This window comes from Sapajus apella, unplaced genomic scaffold (genome assembly GCF_009761245.1).
Source record: "Sapajus apella isolate SASKATOON/1434 unplaced genomic scaffold, GSC_monkey_1.0 scaffold2, whole genome shotgun sequence".
In the NCBI taxonomy this organism is placed as follows: domain Eukaryota; kingdom Metazoa; phylum Chordata; class Mammalia; order Primates; family Cebidae; genus Sapajus; species Sapajus apella.
In genome coordinates, this window is record NW_022436942.1 from 55,313,735 (window position 1) to 55,329,932 (window position 16,198).

At 41.7% G+C, this 16,198-nt stretch overlaps 1 protein-coding gene and 1 long non-coding RNA gene across 4 annotated transcripts in view; one reads left to right on the top strand and one right to left on the bottom strand.

Moving 5' to 3' along the window:
* Window positions 1-16,198, top strand: part of CFAP54 (cilia and flagella associated protein 54) — a 369,697-nt gene that overhangs the window by 282,994 nt on the left and 70,505 nt on the right. The window lies entirely within an intron of this gene.
* On the bottom strand, window positions 8,159-15,018 carry LOC116565150. The gene is made up of 3 exons (XR_004275280.1): window positions 14,883-15,018; window positions 8,297-8,756; window positions 8,159-8,245 (listed from the first exon to the last, which is right to left on the bottom strand). It is a non-coding gene; the product is annotated as an uncharacterized LOC116565150 (long non-coding RNA).

Sequence of the window (16,198 nt, forward strand, 5' to 3'; positions counted from 1 at the left end):
GAAAGCCAATACAAAGCAGTCAGAAAATCAATTCAGGATATGAATGAAAAATGTACCAAGGAGATAAATATCTTAAAAAAAAAAGAATTTCTGAACTAAAAAATTTATTGTAGGAAATACAGAATACACTTGAAAGCTTTAGTAACACACTAGACCAAGCAGAAGAAAGACTTTCAGAACTTAAAAGACAGGTCTTTTGAAATATTCCTGTCAGACAAAAATAAGAAAAAAAAGAATGAAAAAGAATGAACAAAGCCTTTGAGACATCTGGAACTATGTAAATCAACAGAACTTATGAATTGTTGGTATTTCCAAGGAGGGAGAGAGATAAAAAAGATTAGAAAACTTACTTAAGGTTATAATTGACGAAGACATCCCAAATATAACAAGAGAGTCAGTCATTCAGATACAGGAGGCCCAGCAATCTTCAGACGAATATGTTGCAAAAGGACTTCATCATGGCATATTATCTTTTGAATGTCTAAAGTCAAAGTGAAAAAAATGTAAAATTAGCAAGAGAAAAGTGTCTAGTAATCTATAAGGGAAATCTCAGTAGACTAACAGTGGCCTTTTCAGCATAAATCTTACAGGCCAGAAGAGAATGCAATGGCATTTTCAAAGTGCAGAAAGAGAAAACGGTCAATTAATAATCTTATATACTGCGAGTATAAACTTTATAAATGAAGGAGAAATAAAGTCTTTCCCAGACGAGCAAATGCTGATGGAATTTGTTATCTAAATTGGCCCATTCGCCCAAAGGGGTCTTAAATATGGAAACAAAAGGTTGATATTCACCACCATGAAAACACTTAGAAATATAAAATTCACAGTTTTTATAAAACAGTCACACAAAAGAGAAAGAGAAAGAATCAAATAGCAACATGACAGAATCTTATCAAACCACAAAACAAAAAGAGAAAAAGAAACCATTTATAAAACAACTTGAAAACAATTAATATAACAGGAACAAAGCTTCATGTATCAATATTAACTTTAAATATAAATGAATTAAATGCTCCACTTAAAAGATACAGGTTGGCAGAAAACCATGATCCAACCACATGCTAAGTATAAGAAACTTACCTTATCTATAAAGACACATAATAGACTGAAAGTAAAGGGGTGAAAAAAGACATTCCAAAGGAATAAGAACCAAAACCAAGTGGGAGTAGCTACATTGTGCTAAACAAAACCAATTTTAATAAAAAACGATAATAAATGACAAAGAAGATCATTATATAATGATAAAAGGATCAATTCAGCAAGAGGATATAACAGTCTAAAATATATATGCACACAACATCAGAACACACAAATTCACAAAACAAGTATTACTAAACCTAAAGAGAGCAATAGACAGCAATACAATAACAGTGGACAACTTTAACATCTCACTTACAGTACTAGATAGATCATCAAGACAGAAAATTAACAAATAAATATTGGACTTTATATGAAATTCATTTCATTGACATTTACAGAATATTTTACTCAATAACTACAGAATATTCATTCTTTCCATCAGTGCATGAAATATTCTCCAAGACAGACCACCTATTAGGCCATTATAAAAAAGTTTTAACAGATTTTTAAAAATGAGAATTCTATCAAATATTTTATCAGAACTACAATGGAATAAAGCTAGAAATCAATACTAAGAGGAGCTCCGAAACCATACAAATACATGGAAATTAAACAGCATGTTCCTAAATGATTACTAGATAAATGAAGAAATTAAGATGGAAATTAAAATTTTTTTTTGAAATGAATGAAAATGAAAACACAACATACCAAAAACCTGTGGGATATAGGGAAAGCAGTGCTAAGAGGGAAGTTCATAGCATTAAATGCCTACATCAAAATGTAGAAAAGTCACAAATTAACAACCTAATGTTGCATTTCAAGGAACTAGAAAAACAAGAACAAACCAAACCCAAAGTTAGCAGAAGAAAAGAAACAGCAAAGCTTGGAACAGAACTAAATGAAATAGAGACTAAAAAACAATACAAAAGATCAACAAAATGAAAAGTTGATGTTTTAAAAAGATAAACAATTGACAAGGCACTAGCTAGACTAAGAAAATAGAAGATCCAAATAAACACAATCTGAAATTTAAAAGGAGACATTACAATTGATATTACAGAAATACAAAAGATGACCAGAGACTATTATGAGCAACTATATGCCACAAACTAGAAAACCTAGTAGAAAAGGATAAAATCCTGGAAACATACAATCTCCTGAAATTGAAGCAGGAAAAAATAAAAGTCATGAACAGACCAGTATTAAGTTGCAAGATTGAATCAGCAATTAAAAAAAATATCTCCCATCATCAACAAAAAACCCAGGATGAGGTGGATTCATAGCCAAATTCTACCAAACATACAAAGAAGAACCAATACCAATACTCCTGAAACTATTCCAAAAACTGAGTAAGAAGGAATTCTTCCTAACTCATTCTTTAAGACCAGTATTGCCCTGATACGAAAACAAGACAAGGACACAATAGAAAAAGTAAACTACAGACCAATATCCCTGATGAATATAGATGCAAGAATCCTCAGCTAAATAGTAGCAAATCAATAGCACATCAAAAAGATAATATACCATGATCAGGTAGGATGTATCGCAGAGATGCAATGATAAGTCAACATATGGAAATCAATAAATTTGATACGTCACATAAACAAAATTCATGACAAAAAGCATATGATTATCTCAACAGATGCAGAAAAAGCATTTGATTAAATTTAGCATATCTTTATGATAAAAATCTTAAATTAGGCATAAAAGAACATACCTCAACTGATAAAGGCATAATTAAGACAAACTTACAGCCAATATCATACTGAAAGGGGAAAAGTTGAAAACATTCCCTCTAAAAAGTGGAACAAGACAAGGATGTCCAACATTCTTATTTAAGATCATACTAGAAGTTCTCACCAGAGTTGTAAGGCAAGGGAAAAATATTAATGACATACGAATTGGAAAAGAGGAAGTCAAATCACTTCTGTTTGCTGATTTTGTAGCTAAAAAATCCTAAAGACTCCACCAAAAAACCTCTTAGTTTGATAGATGAATTTTGTAAAGCTTCAGTATACAAAATTAACATACAGAAATCAGTAGCATTTCTATACACAAATAATGATCTAGTTGAGGACCAAATCAAGAAGGCAATAACATTTGTAATAACTATAAAAAACAATACCTAGGAATTTAACCAAGGACATGAAAGATCTCTAAAAAGAGAGTTATAAAACACTGATGAAAGAAAGTGTAGATGACACAAACATGGAAAAGCATTGCATGTTCATGGTTTGGAAGCATCAGTATTATTAAAATGACCATATGCCCAAAGCAATCTACAGGTTCAACATATTTCACAGAATTAGAAAAACAATCCTAAAATTCATATGGAATAAATAAAGAGCTAGAATAGCCAAAGCAATTCTAAGCCAAAAGAACAAAGCTGGAGACATCACATTACCTCACTTCAAATTATGCTACAAGGTTATAGTAACCAAAACAACATGGTACTGGTATAAAAAAACAGACACGTACATCAGTGAAAAGAATAGAGAGCCCAGAAATAAAGCCATATACCTTTAACCAACTGGTCTTTGACAAAGCCAACAAAAATATACACTGAGGAAAGAACACCCTGTTTAATAAATGATGCTGGGAAAATTGGATAGCCATTTGCAGACGAATGAAACTAGACCCATACATAGCACCAGATACATAACCTAAGATGGATTAACAACCTAAACATAAGACCTGAAACTATAAAAAAATTCTAGAAGAAAACCTAAAAAATTTTTCTGGATATTGACCTAGGCAATTTATGACGAAGTCCTCAAAATCAAATGCAACAATAACAAAAAATAGATAAATGGGACTTAATTAAACTAAAAAGCTACACAGCAAAGGAAGTAGTCAATAGAGTAAACAGACAACTTGCAGAATGGAAAACAAAATTGCAAACTATGTATCTAACAAAGATCTAGTATCTAGAATCTACAAGAAACTCAAGCAGCTCAACAAGAAAATAAAACACTACCATGAAAAAGTGGACAGGAACATGAACAGACATTTTCCAAAAGAAGATATGCAAGTTTCCAACAAACATGTAAAAAAGTGCTCAACATCACTAATCAGAGAAATGAAAATTAAAATGACAACAAGATATCATCTTATACCAGTCAGAATGACTATTATTAAAAAGTCATAAAACAATAGGTATTGACAAGAATGTGAAGAAAATGGAATACTTTTATACACGGTTGATGGTTGTGTAAATTAGTACAACCTTTATGGAAAAAAGTAGGGAGATTCTCAAGTAACTAAAAATTGAACCACCATTCGACTCAGCAGTTCCATGACTGGGTGTATTTCCAAAGAGAGATAAATCATTACATCAAAAAGATACCTACACTCGTATGTTTATTGCAGCACTATACAATAGCAAAGATATGGAATCAACCGAAGTGTCCATCAACAGAGGACTGGATAAAGAACTACTCAGCCATAAAAAACAACGAATCATATCTTTTGTAGTAATATGGATGTAACTGGAGGTCATTATCCTAACTAAAATAACTCAGCCAAGTACCACATGTTCTCACTTAGAATTGGAAGCTAAAACTAAGAGTACACATGGACATGCACAGTGGAATAACAGACATTGGAAACTACAAAGAGTGGGAGGGTGGGAGAGGGGTGAGGGTTGAAAAACCACCTATTGGGTACATGTTCACTATTCAGGTGATGAGTACTCTAAAAGCCCAAACTTTGCCAAACTTTAATTAAAAGACTGTTTTATTGAGTGCAGCTGGACAGTCCAAGGCAAAGTATTCAAAGGCCATGGAAGACTCAGATGGATAAGGATGATCAAGTGCAGGAAGTCTGAGCAAGCACAGCACTGAAGAACAAGACTCTGCCAAGTGAAAACACAAACCTGAATAGAACTAAAATGGTTTTTTGAGGTATGTTTATTTAGTGCAGGAATCCAGCCAGTCTAACGAGAGATGTGGACCTAGTGTTCTTTTCTGGAAGACTTCATATCCACAATAAAAGAATCTGTTTCAGGTCCCCAAACAAACAAGCTGTGCTTTTAAGTCAAGCTCAGTCCTAGCAGGATACTGAAGGAAGAGTTAGGGTTCCTGGGAAAACTACCAAGTCATAATAAAAGCAGAAGCCCAATGATCAACTTAGATGTTAGAAGTACTGTAACTCAGGGATCATGCAGAGTCCCAAGGATTACCTCTGAGATGCGCTGGATTCTGGGCCTGGTTGACCATGTGATTAGCTAGAGCCTGGTCCTTCAGATGGGGCCCAAAATAATATCCAGCTTCAAGGAGCTTGGGAAGGGAAAAGCTGTCTAAGGGAGATAGGGACTGACATTTGAAATGACTGTTGTGACTCAAAGTGTGCCTGAGAACCAGCAGCATTAGCATCCCCTGGAAGCTCATTAGAAATGTTGAATCTCAATCCAGGCCCACTGAGTCAGAATATGCATTTTAATAGTATCTCCCAAGTATTATTATGCACATTCAAGTTTTAGAAGCACTGGTCTGGACCATTGCTACTAATGCAGCTTACAGTTCTAATGGTGATTCTCCATTACCGCGTCATATAGTAGGTTCCATTGGAAACCTTCTCTGACTTCTCTTGGTACCACCTAAGGCAAAGTTCAGAACTGAAAAGAAACTAAGAGAACATCTATTCAATGCTCACATATTACAGATGAGGAAGCAAGGTCCCATGTGGGTAAAGTGACTTGACCAATGCCACAACTCATTAGTGACAAAAATAGGAAGGAGAATCAAATTCTTCTCATCCCTACTATTGATTTCTTTACAAACACATATAATTTAGCTGCTTACTAATTAATAAAACAGTTACTGAGTACATACCACATGACAGGCATTCCGTTATGCGATTAATATACAAAGATGAGGAAGTCAGGAAATCAACTCCGTCTAGTAAAAGAGAACTCTTCTTTCACTCCTTCCTGGGCAATAAGGGATTCTAAACATAACACCCATTTTTAATACAATAGCTCTCAGTGTTTTTCATACCCATATCACTTCTTTGCCATTGAAAAACTAGTCTTTGCAGAAGTGAGTAAGGGAGCATTGAAAATTCCTTCATGAGTTTATTGTCTCCTCCTGAATTCACTCTGAAGTATAAAGGTGACATAGGGTGAAACCTGTCCCTTGAAGAGTGAAGGCAAGTTGGGAATAGAACTAAGAATTAGTGGATTAGACAAGGACTGACTGGGAGATATAACGGGAAGTCAGCTTGGAATTAGCAGCAGATCTAAGAGAATATGACGAATGAGGCACCAAGGAAGGGTAAGGAGCCAGGAGTGATCATGAGCTAAAAACTGCAATAATAATCCTCATTATTATTGCTCTAAGCACTTCACATGGACTCATTGAGTCCACACAGCGATTCATGGAATGGGGATTACACATCTCCATTTCACAAATGAGGAAGCCAGAGGCATGTCGACTTGCCCATAGTCTGTGTTTGCATTATGACTGTGTAAGTATCATTCAACGGAGCCACATAGGTTACTGCTTTTTTTATTTCTGCCTTCTTTCCTGAAGAAAGAAGTTGCTTTAACTTAGAATCAATCATTTTTTCTTATTTTTGTTTATTTTGGAACCTCTAATTCTTCCCAAACTTTCTAAGAACTATACAATCTTTCTATTTGGTCAAACTCATCAGCTTACTTTCAGTTCCATTGTTTTTTTCTTCTTCAGAGTCATGCTCCACGCTGATTGCTCTTATGGCTCAACTGTCATCTTAACAGTCCCAGCCATCACCCTCCTGAGAATTCCTTCCCCTCTCTCTAAGTTGGGTTCCCTGGGTCTCCTGTTTCTATCTTGAGTTGCTCTCTTGTGTCAGAAGAACACATTGTCCAGCTTCCTGAAAAAGGGTGTATTAAGGTTCTAATTTTTCAAAGTACTCATGAGACTTAACAAAGTGTATTTATGAAAGGCTTTAGTAAAGGATAAGGCATGGAAGGATAAAGAAAGCACAGGTAATCATTCAAGAGACTCAAGAGATCCAGGGGCACCTTCTAGGGTCTCAGTTTCACAGGACACAGTTTATTTATAGATTATAAACCACCAAAATAAGGCATATCTTGGTCTCAAGCTGCTCTCCTATCCGAGGAGTCTTTTATATTTCTGTGCATATAGTCAAAAACATGTGTGGGCCCAGACTCAATAACAGAAGTGATGATAACAGTGAAGCAGGAGCGGCTGTGAGAAACAGACCTCTCAGACACTGAACTAGGAAGGAAGGAGTGATCTATTCGGCTGGGAGCAAGGCAACATACTTGTCTAACAGCCGAGCTCGTCTAACAAAGAGAAGCGCTGCCTTTATATAAGCTTACAACTCTAGATACTACACGTGAAAGGGTCTTGGGTTTATAGCCTTAGAAATTACATGTGAAAGGGTCTTGATCCATGGAGTAGGTGTGAGGTTGGGGTTTGATCTTGTTTAAGTAACAACAGTGCCTTCCTGAAAGATTCCCCCATACTATGCCTGCTATCTATAGGAAGGTGATTAAGGAGGCACCAGTTGGCCAGCCTTTTCTTCTATTGAAATACAGTATGGAGGTCAAGGGGAAGATGATCCTAGATGCTTGGATCTCTTTCCTCATTCCCCACTTTGAGAACCTCTCCTAAAACATTAGTGAGAGTTCTCACTCTTTATTCTTATTTTCATGATCCTCTGAAGAAACTGATTGACAATAATGGATATAAAACATTTGTGATGTGGTTCTCTGGTCTATTACAGCAGTAAAGAATTTCTAGGCCGGGCGCGGTGGCTCAAGCCTGTAATCCCAGCACTTTGGGAGGCCGAGGCGGGTGGATCACGAGGTCAAGAGATCGAGACCATCCTGGTCAACATGGTGAAACCCCGTCTCTACTAAAAAAATACAAAAAATTAGCTGGGCATGGTGGCACGTGCCTGTAATCCCAGCTACTAAGGAGGCTGAGGCAGGAGAATTGCCTGAACCCAGGAGGCGGAGGTTGCGGTGAGCCGAGATCGCGCCATTGCACTCCAGCCTGGGTAACAAGAGTGAAACTCCGTCTCAAGAAAAAAAAAAAAAAAGAATTTCTTAGCCATTTAGAAGGAGGAAAATGGGGGAGTAGCAAACAAACACCTACTATTGTTACCACACTTATGATGAGGGTTTTTAATTCTCCCAAGTCTGAGGACCAACCTTTACCACTTGTGATGAGGGTTTTTAATTCTCCCAAGGCTGAGAACCAACCTTTAAACAAGAACTCAGGGTTGAATTTGTGCCATACCTGCCCAGGTACGTGTGCTAGTTTGGTTATGTTCTTAACTGCATGAGCCTGGTTGTCTATGTGTAGGCAGCAGTCAGTTAGTTTAAATTTTTTAAAGACTCCTCCTTAAGCTGCTAGCAAATAATCTATGGCCAGCCGGTTCTAATAAACCACATTTCTCATTAGAGTTTCTTGTCTGGCCAAAATGCACAGAGCTTTGCCCATTTCATTGACAAGTATTTCCAAGGCTGCCTGCAACCGGATGATCTGATTGAGCATATAGGTAGGAGACTGGTGTCCCCATGAGCCATTCTCTGCCCATGTGGTCGGCCCATAGTACCCAATAATTCTTTCCGATGGCCACTTATTATTTTCCCATTTACCTATCTTTAGACTTCTTTTCTCCCGGGCGGAGTAGACTGGATGTCTTAACAGCCCACCTGTCTTGGCAGACAATAGGAAAAAGGAAGGCTTAATGATGCCTATGACACAGCTACCTATCCATCTTTCAAGCAGCTGTACGTGTGCTGTATGTCTGCATATCCAGCACAACGCAGGCGGGGATGTCCAGTCTCTGTGGTACTCAGGATGATTCCAAGCATCCTATAATTTTGGAAATTTTAGGAGGGGGTTCTTTTCTGTATAGTTTGAGCTCCACTAGGTTACAGTGCCCACTGTTCCGTTATACTGTCACTGCCCTAAGCAGCTAAGCTTTCCTACTGGAACAGTGAAGCCTGTTCCTTCTTTAGCCAAACAGCATTGTCCAATAATTGAAACCTTTAAAACCCAGAAACTGTTGGTTTGAATCTTTTGAACTGAGGTCAGGTCAGGGACAGGGGCTCATGGGCTTCCCATGGCCACCTATTACCCATGGTAATTCCCCCACATACATAGCAAGAAGTGACATTAAGCGAATGAGCTACATTTTTAGCAAGTTGGAGGAACAAGTTCTTTGTCTTTTTTGGAAGTTTCAGCACTAGCTTACTTAATATATTATAGAAGGGCTGGCACACTGGCTGGGCTGAGCGTTTCTGGATTTTTCCCTGAATCTGGGTACTGACTCCAGGGTCAAGCCCTTTCCCATCAATTCCTAGCATTACACTCTCCCCTTTTTCACATTTAGGGTCTTGGGGGTTTGTGATTATTAATTCTACTGGGTTACAATGTCCTGAGTCACAGGGGACATTACTCCCTGGAATGGTGTCTCTCCCTTTTACAAGATGAACGGGATTATTTGTATTATTTTTACAAGTGGCCCAGATGACGCATGACCCAAAAAATCCATTTACTGCACCAGCTAGTTTTCTGGCAGATATACTTAACGCTCTTTTGTGTAACTTTGTTCCCATCCGAGGGGACCATAGCGCCCCCTACTGGAATGATAGGCATTGATGGCTGCACAGGCATCAAACCTTAGGGTAACCTGCTTTGGGCTTCCCTTCTCCTCTATTTTAGCTATTGACTTAGTAGGGGTGTTCTCTCGCCCTGTTTGGAGTTTAATTTCAAAAGTCGTATGCGTAGGAGGCTTTGATGAATCGTAGCAGACATCGGTCTGTCCATCCCCTGGATCACACACCTTATACTGAGTACCATTATATAAGCAGGTTCCCTTCAGTGTCCCTGTACATTCATAATAACTGTAGAATGAAAGAATGGCAGTAACTTTACGCCCTACCTTAGTAACCTGGTGTACATACTGAGAGCATTCTTACTGTACAAGTCCAAACATTAAGAAGAGTGAGTTCTGTGATGAACTTCCTCATGCTTCGGCCATGCGTGGAACAGGCAGCTTCTGGGATGTGGCTGGAGCAGGGCTTGTTGTCTGTCCTTCTTAAGGTGATTCTGCAGCTGTTGTCTGGGTCTGGTCTAGCTTCCCAAGTTTCAGCTGCCGCTGGTTTCATGCAGCTCTGGTGGATCCCGGCTGGGATTCCCTCTACCTTTACGGCTGTGGGAGTGGTCAGGATCACGGTCTGGGGTCCTTTCTATCTTGGCTTCAGAGGGGCTACATTCCAGTCCTTTATCCACATGCAATGATCTGGTGAGAAAGGGTGAACTGGGGAGAATAAGCTTACAGGACATCTCTCATTTACCCAGGTTGAAATATCCTGAGTGATCTTCCCTAGAGTTTGTAACTGTTGTCCTAGTCTTTCCCTACTCCTGAGGAGTTCCCGGGAGTGCCTGCAATATGGGAGGGGGCCTATGATATAAGACTTCATAAGGGGAATATTCTGTCTTCTTAGAGGGAGTGCATCTAATTTTGAATAGCACCAAGGGAAGTGCCTACACCCACTTTAATCCTGTTTCCTGACAACATTTTCCATAAGCTGTTTTTGATGGTCCAGTTCATTCTGTCCACCTTTCCGGAACTCTGAGGTTGGTAGGCAGCGTGCAGTTTCCAAGTAATACCCAAGGCCATTGCTGTTTTCCAGACCAAATCCACTACAAATGCTGGTCTGTTGTCTGATCCGATGCGCAGTGGCAGTCCAAACCTAGGGATGAGATCTCGAAGCAGCACACGGGTTGCTTCATGGGCCTTCTGACACCCGGGGTAAAGTGGCAGGGTTTTAGTGCACAGACCTCAGTGGTGATGAGGGGATTTTTCACTTTAGCAGGCTCAGGTATTTGGTTGGCCTAGCATTTGTTAACCAGTGAAGTCCTTTAGTATTCATTAGAGTCACTACTGTGTGGGGTGCTTTGATATTTAAATTTTGCCCCAGAGTTGATGTTAAAACTTCAATTGTCATTTTTTTTTTCCTCCTTCTGACACAAACAGCATGAGAGGCTTTGTTAAATTGGGTAGCCCCCAAGCCAGGGCTGAGAAAAGTTTCACTTTCAGTTCCTGCAGCTGCTGGGATCCGCATTCAAAGGGTTCCTTGTCTCCTCCCCACTTTGATACTTTGTGTAAGGGTTTGGCCAGCACTGCAAAGTTTGGAATCCACAATTTACAGAAACCCATGGCTCACAGGAACTCTCTTGCCTGCCTCTTAGTTTCGGGTTCTGGCAGGTTGCAAATAACTTGTTTCCTCTCTGCTTCTAGACTGCACTCTCCCTGCCGGGTGATGAACCCCAAATATCACACTTGCTGTTGGCAAATCTGGGCTCCCTTTTTAGATACTTTATACCCACAGTCCTCCAGGTGCTGAAGTAAGGCATCTGTTTCTTTAGCGCACCCAATTGCCTTGTGGTGTCCCCATAAAAGGTCACCAACATATTGGAGCAGCATGCAGCCTAAGTCCTTAGCAAGAAAATTCTGGGGGTGGGGGGGGGTCCTGGGCTAGTGCCTCCCCAAAGATGGTGAGAAAGTTCTTGAACCCCTGGGAAGCTGGGTCCAGGTGTACTGGGTGGTCACACCTGTTCCTGGTTCCCATTGAAACACAAATAGTTTCTGACCCCCTGAGGCCAGTCCAATGCTAAAGAAATATTCTTTAAATCCAATCAAGTGACCAGCTATCCTCCGCTGGCAATAATCTCAAGTACGTGCACGAGTTGGGTGCAAGTGGGTGCAAAGTCATTGTAGTCTGATTAACCAAACGCAAGTGCTGAACTGGCCTGCAGTCTTCAGTCCCTGGTTAGGGAGGGGCTCCACTCCTCCTCCCCAGGGACTGTGAGAGCCCTGATAATCTCTGCCTGAGGCAGTTTTAGCTGCAGGGAGTTCTTATTATTGACTGTGATAGTTGTAGCTCTTAATTTGCATAACAAGTTTTTCCTGAGGAGTAGGGTAGGGACAGTCCGGCAAGTACAAGAACTGACGTGTGACTTCAGGGCCTCCCACCCAACAGGTCTGGAGCAAGCAGAAAGACTGTTTTTCTAACACCCCAGTAGCTCCAACTGTAATATTGGGGTTCAGAGTGTCCTTAGCTCCCCTGAGAGGATGTTTCTCCAGGTTCTTGGCCTCCTGCCCTCTCAAGAATGAGAAAGGGGACCACAGTGCAGTGCGCAGTAAATGCCAGACTCAGAAGTGTTTGTAGAAAGTGATTTATTTAGAGAGAGAGAGAGAGAGAGAGAAACAGCTAATTCTCACACTGAGTGAGAGAATCCAGAAAGATGGAATCCAGGAGAGGAAAGCAGCCTCCACACTGAGTGGAAGGGAATAGAGATGGAGTTTAGGAGGGGAAGACAGGCTTCCACGAAGGGAGTGTTCTTGGAAGGGGATCCAAACATGGAGTCTGAAGGGGTGTGGAAGAAGGGAACTTTTAACCTGGGAGGAACCCCCACCTTCTCTAACACTCTTGGCTAATGAAAGGCATTCCTTAGAACTTCTGCAGGAGTGACTGACTCTTAGTTTCTTCCTGCGGCCCACGAAATTCAAACATAAACTGTAAAATCTCCCGGATGGAGAGAGATGGGAGGTGGCATGGCACTGGGAAATTCTTGCCCTTAAAACTACGCCCCTTTGTGGACCTGGAAAGAGAACACATTCCCTCACACCAATATTAGTTGTTTTCTTTGATGGGGAGTTACGGACTGTTATCCAGACCCTGGGCTCTTTGGGGGCATATAAGCCCAGCCCCCTTCAGTCCCATGGCCCTTCCATTAGACTGAGCAGAGCTCCTCCACTTTTGTCTGAATCCTCATGCTTAGGATCGCCCTGTTCTCCTGTTAACTGGGGGCACTTTTCCTTCCAATGTCCCAGCTCCCTGCAGTAAGCACACTGGTCACGTTGCAGGTGTGGGCAAGCAGAATGGGTGGCTGTCCAGGGGCCCCCTTTTTCCTGCCGTCTTGGGGGTGCTCCTTTAATAGCGGGAGCTATCAAGTCAGCATTTCATCGAGACTGACGCTTGTTTTTCTCTGCCACTTTCTCTACGGCTTCTCGGTTCACAAACACCTGGTTAGCTATTTCCAGAAACTGAGTATTCATGCCCACAAATCCTGCCTGTGTCTGCAATTTTCTTCTAATGTCTTCTGCACACTGACTGACTAATGTCATATTTGTCATGTGTTGGTTTTCAGGGCTCTCAGGATCCAAAGGAGTATACCAATGATAGGCTTCACACAGCCTTTCATAAAATTGGATGGGGCTTTCCTCTTTTCCTTGAGTAACCTCAGAGACTTTTTTCATGTTTGTAGCCTACTGGGCTCCTTTTTTAAATCCTCCCAGCAAGTCTTCTCTGTACCGGATTAGCCTCTGCATGCCCTCCAGGGTGTTTGGATCCCACTGGGGGTCAGTCCCCGGTAACTGGACCCTGACATACTCTTGGGGGTTCTGGTAATCTGCAGGAACATGCTCCTCCAGCCATTTAGAAGTGGCTTGGAGTACTCTCCACCTTTTATCTGTGTTAAAAAGATACATAAGCTGCTGGTAGCTATCAGCCCAAGTGAGGTTTGAGTCTGAATAATGGTTTGCAGTAGGTTAATGAGAGCTTGTGGCTTCTCAGTATAAGACAGGTTGTTATTTTTCCAGTTGATAAGATCAGCCGAGGTGAACGCCAGGTACATGAAAACCCACCTTTCTACCATGTGGCCATCCTCATCCACTCCTGTATACCTCTCCTCTCTTAAAGGCGTCTGTACCCCTGCCTTGGGTTGTAGACAGGCTGCCAGAGAGGGAGTTTATCTCGGAAGCAGGCAGCAATGGTAGGAGTTCCTCTGCTTTCTCTTTCGTCTACTCTGGGTGGTTTTGGGGTGTGCAATTCTGGTGGGGGCGCTGAGGCTTCAGGCCCAGATGCAGGGAGTCCTTGAGGAGGAGGGAGAATTATTGGCAAAAACTCTTCTACTATCGGATCTGCCAGGATCTTAGGAGTCAGTGTCTCTGCCACTGAATCTGCCAGGACCTTGGGAGTCCACGTCTCTGTTACTGAATCTGCCAGGACCTTGGGAGTCCTTGTCTCTTGGCAGGTGGAGTTGGGTTTGGGTTTTTCCTTGCTGTCTGTCCCTTCGCCACCTCAAGGTCCCCTCTGAGGGACAACCCACTCCAAATGCTGGCCAATCTACCTCACATAAAGTTCTTAGCTTCCCTGGTGTCATAGTTACTCCATAGTCTCCACTAAATCCCTTCTTGACATTTTTCAGCATGGTCCCTAAAGGAATGGGCTTGCTATGAGTGTGACCCATGCTTACACATCAAAAAACAGTGCTCACAGTTAAGAGAGTGTTACTCTGCCCACAGCAGTTCCCACCCGCAAGAAGCACTACACACTGTCGATTCACATTTGCTTCAGGCTGGTATAATCGCATTTCTTTCTGAGTATTTCCGATGCCACTTGGCATAAGAGAGATCATTAATCCTCTCACCATGCCTAGATTGCGAGAGCTCCTCCATTTAGCCTTAAGTGGTCGTCTTTAATTCCAACCAGCCCCACATGTCACTCGGAGTGTAAGACCCCCTCTAATGGGCCTGATGCTCCCGCATTTCATGGCCGATGAGTCCAGTTGGACCCCTCTATTCACTCACACAATCGCTCTCCTTCCTCCACCCAAATCGAAACCATAAGCAGAACTTCTAAGGTTAGTTGCCAAAGGAGAGAGAGAGAAAGAGAGCCAAGTTCAGGAGTGCCAAATCCAGCACATGTGGGTGATCAGGCCATGCTTCCATCTAAAGGAGGTGGGCAAGTTTCCCGGGGTCAATCCTACCATGTTTCTGTTGTCCGGACATTCCAAGTACCCATTCTTTCTCAGTGTTCAGCCGCTGGCTGGATCCACACTGCGGGGGCTTCCCAGCTCTGCTCTGGTGACGCTTTCCTCCAGGCCAATACCAGCCCAGGAGTGCTCTCAGGAATTGCATCACCTAAGTGGGTGCAATCCACCCACCCCCTCCCACAGGGATGCTCTGAAGGGCTAGGTAAACCACCTGAGAGGCTTTGCTGGCCGTCTGCCAACCGAAACTCACTTCCTGGTCAGGGAACCAAAATGAAGCAGGAACAGCCATGAGAAATAGACCTCTCAGACACCAAACTAGGAAGGAAGGAGTGATCTATTCGGCCGGGAGCAAGGCGACATAGTTGTCTAACAGCCAAGCTCATCTAACAAAGAGAAGCTCTGCCTTTATATAAGCTTACAACTCTAGATACTACACGTGGAAGGGTCTTGGGTTTACAGCCTTAGGAATTACATGTAAAAGGGTCTTGGGTTTACAGTTTTAGAAATTACATGTGAAAGGGTCTTGATCCATGGAGTAGGCATGGGGTAGGGGTTTGATCTTGCTTAAGTAAAAACAGTGCCTTCCTGAAAGGTTCCCCCATACTATGCCTGCTATCTATTGGGAGATGATTAAGGAGGTGCTGGTTGACCAGCCTTTTCTTCTACTGAAATACAGTGTGGAAGTGAAGGGGGAGGTGATCCTAGAAGCTTGGGTCTCTTTCCTCACTGGTAGATCCAGATGCCAATCATCAGTATGCGTGTTTTCTATAAAAATGCAGACCACATGTTACAGGCTGCTCCCTGGTATGTTTCAGACCCCAGAACAGGACTGCATTAATTACTAGTTAACACATTTTATTCAGGTTTGGCTAAGGGCCAATATCATGACTACATTCCCCTTATATGCTAACAGGGCTACAGCAAACTAACTGAGATTACCTAGGAGGTAAAAAGACCTTGAATGTCAGGCCGGGCATGTTGGCTCACGCCTGTAATCCCAGCACTTTGGGAGGCCGAGGCGGGTGGATCACGAGGTCAAGAGATCGAGACCATCCTGGTCAAAATGGTGAAACCCCGTCTCTACTAAAAATACAAAACATTATCTGGGCATGGTGGCGCGTGCCTGTAATCCCAGCTACTCAGGAGGCTGAGGCAGGAGAATTGCCTGAACCCAGGAGGCGGAGGCTGCGGTGAGCCGAGATTGCACCATTGCCCTCCAGCCTGGGTAACAAGAGCGAAACTCCGACTCAAAACAAAACAAAACAAAACAAAAAAAACACAAAACCTTGAATGTCTAACAAAAGGTCTTT